Raw genomic sequence first — 8,007 nt, forward strand, 5'->3', positions numbered from 1 at the left:
CTCCGAGCTTGGACAAGCAGCCGAGGACCTCGGGAGGACCACGAAGAGGTGGCGCTGCAGGAGCCTGGCAGGCAGCGGCCACTTGGTGATGGACGGACTGACACAGTTAACTATCCCACGGGATTCAAGTTGAGCAAAAGAAAACACTGCCTCCGCTGGCAACTTTCTGGGCGAGCCATATACTCCGCAGCGCAATTACTCACAGCTGCTACCCGCCTGCCTGCCTCCACTCCTCAGCCTCCGGATCCCCCCAGTACCCTCCGAGTCAGGCGTCTTTGCGCAGCGTGGCGATGCGGAAAGAAAACTATTTGAAGGTTCTGACAGCCATGACTTACATACCCATCTGCTACACCACCGTGCCGAGCGTCAAACAATTCCCTCCTACCCCAGCCCCCGCCGAGGGGGGGACTAATGTTCCCGTTACGACCGATTTCTGCAGGACTGACTTTTTTTTTTCAGTCTCTTGCAAACTTTCTCTCTCTCTCTGGTGGATAGTTCCGTTTCCCGAAAAAAGTTCCAAAAGTTTTAATCCTTGAATGCACGGGTTAGTTTGTTGAGCACGTGCGGGTTAGCACACCCTGTTATTCGTTCGTTGTTTATTGTCCTTCCTGGCTGAGATTTCTTTCACTGAATCACGCGATTTCTGTCTGATCGTTAATGTTTAAATTCCCAGAAATGCACAGAAGTGTCGTCCACCCGCTGCACAGTTACAACCGACACATACCGTCACCCGTTGCAGGAATTCGGACACGGGAGTCACGGCGCATGTGCGCACCCGGTTGTGAACTCCAGTGAGGTCACGGGTGCAAGCTTGACGCTGAGCCTGTCGCACGATTTGTTTTCGTTCGTTCTTCCTTCCTTTTTTTCTCCCTCCTTCTCTCTATCTTGCCTCTCGCGATAGGAGTTAAACGGCGAGACCACTGCGGACCGCTTTGCCGAAGAGTTTATCTCCGCTGCCGCGCGGCGTGGCAGGAGCGGAGTGAGACGCGACCGTTTCTCAGCTGGTGACGTCGACACCGAGATGGTCGGGTTGTTTTTCCCCTGCTCCCTCTTTTCGGGTCTTCCACCACCTACACAACCACCACCACCGTGTGTGTGTGCTTGACAAAACGTCCGTACGCCTAAGCGACCACTACCACTCGCCCCAACCTCTCCTTAGAGGGGGTGTGAGGGAGATGAGGGGGACGCCTCCCACCGCAACTCCACCCCCTTACTGTTGATGAAAGTGAGAAGGCTGGAGTTTCTAACTGGAGGGGTTGTAGTTGAGTAACTACAGTTCCCTAAAACGCACACACACTTTCTCTCTGCACGCGCGCACATGAGATTGCATAATTAGGTGTAAACAGTTTGTAAACGTGTACACGACTTTTCATTCAGCTGAAGACACAACTAAGGTACCCCTTTCTGTCTTCCGAATAAGCTTGTGTGTTGTTTCGTGTTGTCACTAGTTTCTCTTTTGATGAGGGCTCAATGACAACTACTTTTTTTATGTTAATATCTAGCAGGTCGAGATGGTTGAGTAAAGTACAATATAGTCAATGATTTCTGATGATTGCAGAGGGAAGGGGAATTTGTTGTTATACACCGAACCATCAACTAAGGTCATATCACGGCAAAGCAGCCAGCCCTGTAAACAGATCCACATGCAAGGAAAGAGCAGTGTGCCCGAGACGAGATCTGAACCCAGTACACCCAACCCTCACTGTATTGGTGACAGGCGCTAACCGTTGGATGATTGCAGAAGCTGCTATGCAGTGTGGAGGTCACTGAACGCGAAGAACTTTGTCTATTAACTTCTTTTCCAAAATTTGTTGCATGCTTCTAGCTATACAATAAATATTTCTTTAACTAATTCTACAGAAGACTTTAGAGCGTAAGAAAATAATTGGTGTATAAAGTGAAAAAGAAATAATTTCAAGAAAGGAAAAAAATTATGAAAAGAAGGCAGGCATATCGAGTCAATGTCCTCCTCATGTATTCCCAAGGGTGTTATTGCCATCTTGTAGAGAAAAAAAACATTGGATCTACAGAGATATTGCATTTTACAAATAAACACACATAGATAAGATGGCATATACCATAAAATCGTGAGGATTGAACCAAGGTGCGTGCTCACACATTTAGGTCCCTGCTCTTACATGTCACACATTTCAAGCAGTGTGACAACAGTCTTGGTGTGTACGAAAACATACAGACTCTACCTCCCTCTCCAAACCCACCCAGAACAACAACAAACAGAAGAAAAAAGTACAAGTGAAGCTGTTTACATTTATCGTCCTGTCAGCCGCAGGTCCCGACATTCACACATGTAACTCAAAACAGAGGTGAGGGTAATAAATTAAATACTCCGTTCTTTTTTTTTTTTTTAAGGGGTGGGTGAGCCGGGCAGGCTATCTGGTATTGTGCTACAGTTGATTGATGTAATACGAGAAGAAAGGGTGGGTACTCAACTGAACAGCCTTGTGTAGGAGGTGTGCGTCTGGGGTGGAGGAGAAAGACAGAAAAAAGAAGGTGCTCACCCTCACGACAAACTCACACGATATCAATAAGCTTTCTTGGCTGACACAACTATCAGGGTAGCAACAAGAGAGAGTAGGGTCTTTTTATGGGGACAGACCACCGGACGTTGTGAGTCACCTGTAAAATGACCTAATTCGGGAATTTGGGATAATAAAAATGCTTCTGCCATTAAAAAAAAAAAGTGCACAAACATACACGACAGTCTGAGAGACCTCATGTCCGAAAATTCGATCATACGGTATCTCCATTTTAGACATCAAACACGTGTGTGTATACGGCTATGCGTGTGTGAGTGCTTTCGTGTGTGTGTGTGTGTGTTTGTGTGTTTGCGTGTGTGTGGATGCATATGCGTTTGCGTGTGTGTGTGTGCTTGTCTGTGTTCATATGATACGATCACGTGCGATGTGGATAAGGTCCACACCGAGCAAAATGCCGATAACGAGACTGCCACCTTTACCATTTACCCACATTTTTCCCCCATTTTTCTCTGTCTTAATGCGTTTATTTCTGTCGTAACCACCTTAGAGGAGGGATTTGGTCGAGGGGGGCACGAATGTCAGGTGACAGGTATGACTAAGGCAAAGACTATATGATCTGGCGTCTGTGACTGAGAAGGTCGGTGAGTGGAGGTCAGGTAGAAAACACTTCGTGCAAGGGGACCTGTAAGGTGACGGCGATTTCACGGGTGTCTGCATTTCCGGTTTAAAGGGAAACTGAGCCGGGTAGTTGGAGGGTGGGGACGAGCCCACAGAGATCAAAGAACCGTAAGATGGCCTCACACATACTTATACGATCATCTCTCTTTCTCTTGGTGAGATTTGTACAATCGAAAGTTAATTGTATGTTTATTTTCAACACTACAGTTTATGAAATGTTAATGATGATGGGTGATGTTGTTCCCCTTGAAATGGTCTCTGGTCTACTTAATAAAAATTGGAATTCGAATCTGGACTATTTCTTTCTCTGTCTCTCACTCACACACACATGCAGACACCAACGCATACAAGTTACATCGACGCTAGGGCTTCCACAGACATGTACACAGGGTCAGTTGAAATTAATAATAATAATAGCAAAATTTGTAAAGCACATACTCACACTCCTAAGGACCATGCTCTTAGCGCTTAAGAACAAGAACGAAACATGGACAACCTACGAGGGACAGGAAAACAAACAAATAACATGTAAGCTATAAAAGAATAAACAACCGTACTAAGCGAATAATAAAATCAAATAAAGTAAACACAAATAGGAACGAAGTAACAAGAGCAAGAGCTGAGAGTAACATGATATTGCAAAAGGAAGAGTGTGACAAAGGACTAGATTATGGGAAAGATTGTTAAGAGGAGTGTTTACGGAAGAGGTGTGTCTTCAGTGCATGTTTAAAGGATTAAGCAGTGGGTAGGTGGCGGATATGGAAAGAAAGAGAGAGCATTGTGTGCCAGCAAACTAAGGCCACTTCACGTCCAAACAGCGGACCTTGTCACAACCCACACACACGCACGCAGTACTCCACACACACACATCAACCATCCTCCCATCCTCCCACACACACACGCACCTCCTCTCCACGCTTCAGCTGTCCTTCACTCCCCCACCACTCATGACAGACACGGTGGAATGCTTTGTTAGCGTTCCGCTCAAACGACCTCGTAGACCGGTTCCACGGTTGAGTGACTTTCGCCCCTTTGTGTCGCCGCCATTATATCATATCAACGCCAGTCCCTTGCTTGGCGCCAGACCCGCGCTGACGGGTAGACTGATGATTAGCAGACTCCGGTCAGACCGGGTATTGCCATCAAAGCAAACAAAATGCCTCTGATGGGTTTCATGTGGTAGATCAAGAACAGCCCTCGCAATGAGGTCGCCGAGCGCATGCTTAGGTCATAAACAGTTGCCGCCGTTCCTTTGGCGGGTTTACAACAAGCACAATAAATATCCAAATAACATTAATAAATAATTTGTATTATCGTGCACTGTTCTGGCGCCTTATGTCGAGAGTGTAAGCGGAGACAACGATGTAGATGATAGTGAATGTAATCACTTGCTTTTTGTGAAGACCTGACACCGCCACAGGTCACCGTGAGACCTCACATCCAGTGCAGTGAGACCTTACAATCAGTGAGACCGTAAGTTCGATGAAACTTGTAATTACGATCGATTAGTGAGACCTTCTACAGTCCCATGAACACGTACGATAACTACCATGAACTTACGCTTACTATAGTCCATCCAATCAGTGAGCTCGACCCCTAAGTTCAGCGAGAGAGTAAACATTGCGACCTGGGGTCGTATGCACGGAGGCCAAGTAGACCTGTTATCGGTCTGATAAGTCTATCATCACGACAGCGCGCGGTGGAAAATTCGGATGCAGGGGCACTGATAGCCGACTATCGTGCCTATCGTGGTGGTGGTGGTATTCGAACTATAGTTTTAAGCCAAACTGGTGACCACCAAAGCATTGCATGCAGAACCATAAGGTAGGTCACACAGGCACTTTTGCAGGGTCATATTAGCCAAATAATAGTCAAAATAGTGTACACTATAACAGTAGAGATTCATCTTTTTTTTTCTTGACAGTGCTAAACAACACCAAAATTTGTCAGTGACAATGCACTTCCTTTCAGACATTCATTTTGTTCCAGAAAGTGGAATTAATGACTTGCAAGCTGTGCCGTGAGACCCAGTCTGCGGTGGGTTGGGGACAACGGAACTAAATTCTTTCATCGAATTTTTTTCTTTTATCAAAATAAAATGCAGTCTATGCCATGTTTTATTAAGGTTTTTAAAGAGCTAGTCATGAGTCAAAAAGACATTTAGAAAGATTTCACACGTGCGTGGACTGGCACGTGCGAGTACACGTGGGCTCAGTCTGGCTTCGTTACACGGAGAATTAATTTTCTCGTAGCCTCCGCCGGCGGATGTTCCGTCCCCACCTCCTCACACAAAGCCAATCTCCTCTTCCCGCCCTCGTCCTCCCCGCCTACCTGGGGCCGCAAAGGAGAAATAATTACCACGCCAGGTAAGTAAGCTCTGGGCCGCCAGACTCCGCCAAGCCAACGGGTGCCCCTCCTAATTACCGGACTCTTTGGGCTCAGGGGCCGAGGGGCCAGTCTCGTGCGTTAGTAGGTCTAAATTATCTCGATGAAAAGACGAACCGGATGATAAAAGATGACGCCAGCAAAGACAGATGTTGAAGAAGTGGCTTGCGACAGATGATGTATCACCTGCAGAGAACGAGATCAAGAAAAAATGTGTGCGTACGTGCGTTTGTCTGTGTGTGGGGGTGTGATGGATCGCCAGGTGACCGAGTGCTGGGGTAACCAGGTGTAGAGAACACATGCTGGCGAGTCGGCCGACTGTCTGCCATGTGGTGTGCACGAGTGGCGGGTTAGACCACCTGAAGCCCCCCACGGTGTCCCCCCAGAGAGGTCGTTGATGTTTCCTTCATAAATCTTCGCTGCCTTCACCCCCTTCCTTATTTTCCCACGGCTGTTAGATTTTATTTATTTTTTTATTATTTTGATAAGGTGTCTTTCTGTGTGGATGGCTTCTGCAGCGTATGACATAGGAGCAGTTTAAAAACAGTTTTAGAAATAAGCTGTGCAACTAGCTCCTAGGTTTGTAATTATGGACATCGGGTTAGTTACCAATGGGTAAAGTCTTTGGAGAAAAGAAGGTCCGTGCATTGACAGTCGGTACTGTAAAGTCTAGTCCCCGGAATCGGAAGGATTCCTTCGTATGATGATGGTGTTCGTTCGTCGGATGTGAGTGACATAATTAATTCCGGCGGGTAGCAACAGTTTAGTCGGGTGATAAAGCAGTCGTCGAAGGCACTTGTCTTCTCAGATGGAAATAATGAGTCAACCAGCTGGTGTCGCCAGAAAATCTCGACCTTCCTTGTGTGTGAGTGAGAGAGAGACTAGTAATTTTATTTTGCAACCTTGATAATTTCCTAATTGGTTTTATACACCTGCGTGTATACTTGTGTAAAGGGTTGAAGCCCGCCTTTAGGAAAATGAGAAGTGAATACAATTTATTATAAAGTCTGATAAATCGCTTAACACGCCAAGCTATCGTGAACACACACAGGTAAGAATGGTTACACATATAGGTGTGAGAGAGTGAGAGAGAGAAATATAAGCACAGTACATACAGAAGGAATGGATGCCTTCCTGAAAGTGTTTTTTGTGAGCAGTTTACTGAACATAAGTCAGTGTGAGCATTCTGTAAACAAAATCCAATAACACATCGCGCAGGCCAGCATCACAGCGGCCCCGGTGGCACAATCGGTTAGCGCGCCGTACTTATAGACAGTACCTCCTCGCGCCTGACGCGAGCGGAGCTATGCGGAGGTTGTGAGTTCGATCCTCACCCGGGGCAGCTACTTTTGTTTTGTAGTTTTTTTTCTTCGTTGAAATAGAGTTGTTTGTTTAGCACAAAGGATGTAAATAGGTATATAATCATCGTGAGACTTTGTTCGAAAAGATGAACAAGGCTACACAAGCTGATGTTTTGTCTATAATCATCAATCATCGTAAGCAAAGATCACGAGGAACGTTTTTATCATAATGTATACGGCCCATCAAAATAAACATTCAAAAGACTGGATAGGAGTTGGCATCGTGACAAACATGCAAAAGTAGATATTAGTGTTATTTGACGGTGAAAAACATACAAACGACACTCTATTTCTGTCTTTAAACAAACAAACAAACAAACAAACAAACAAACAAACACAAACACACGCATGCGATTGCACAGAAAAGCAAATGACATAAAATTTTCAAGAACAGCTTTGTATTTAATTAAATAAGCTAGCTGATCTGGCTTGCAGGAAGAATACACAAATAAAATGGAATGGCAGGGCATGGGCATGTTGAATTGCAGCAAAAACCGAAACGATAATTGTTTTGTTTTTTTGTTGTTTTATTTTGAGAACAAGGAATGTATTTTAAGCGCCAGAGGGCGTTGATAGAAACACAAACCAAGGGCGGGATCCCCGGTACGTCACAACCACCGAAGGGAAGACTGAGAAAACGGATGAGTTGGTGGACAGTGGAAGTGATGATGTATCGCGGCTGCCAGCGCGCATCTGTAAGCGGCGGCTGCGAGAGCCGCCATGCGGCTGCCGCGCGGCACAGTGGCGGGCGCCGACCTCCCAGCAGCCGTGCGACGGAAGCGGCCTCCGCGGGGTCATATTCATAAATCAAAGGTCGCAGTCTTTGCCTGGCGTTCCGCTGGTCATCGGAGGGGGGCGCTGCTGTCAACGGATCGCGTGCTGCGTTGTTGTTGTCGCGTCCGTCGCTGTCCTCGCGTCGCTGGGAGCCTCCCCTTCCTCCCACCTCCTGTTGACATTATCGGACTGTGATTTGCTCTGTTGACATGACCTGTTGGGGGTCGAGTCACAGCACCTGAATGACAGAAGAACGATAAGGCTACCGGCAGCTAATGCTAATCTGAAGAATTAGCAGAGGCAAAATTAGT

At 46.4% G+C, this 8,007-nt stretch overlaps 1 non-coding gene across 1 annotated transcript; it reads left to right on the plus strand.

The window, feature by feature from the left end:
- The first annotated feature begins 6,794 nt into the window (after positions 1-6,794).
- Positions 6,795-6,903, plus strand: Trnai-uau. The gene is made up of 2 exons: positions 6,795-6,832; positions 6,868-6,903. It is a non-coding gene; the product is annotated as a tRNA-Ile (tRNA).
- Positions 6,904-8,007: the final 1,104 nt, after the last annotated feature.

This window comes from Pomacea canaliculata, linkage group LG7, assembly GCF_003073045.1.
Source record: "Pomacea canaliculata isolate SZHN2017 linkage group LG7, ASM307304v1, whole genome shotgun sequence".
NCBI lineage: Eukaryota > Metazoa > Mollusca > Gastropoda > Architaenioglossa > Ampullariidae > Pomacea > Pomacea canaliculata.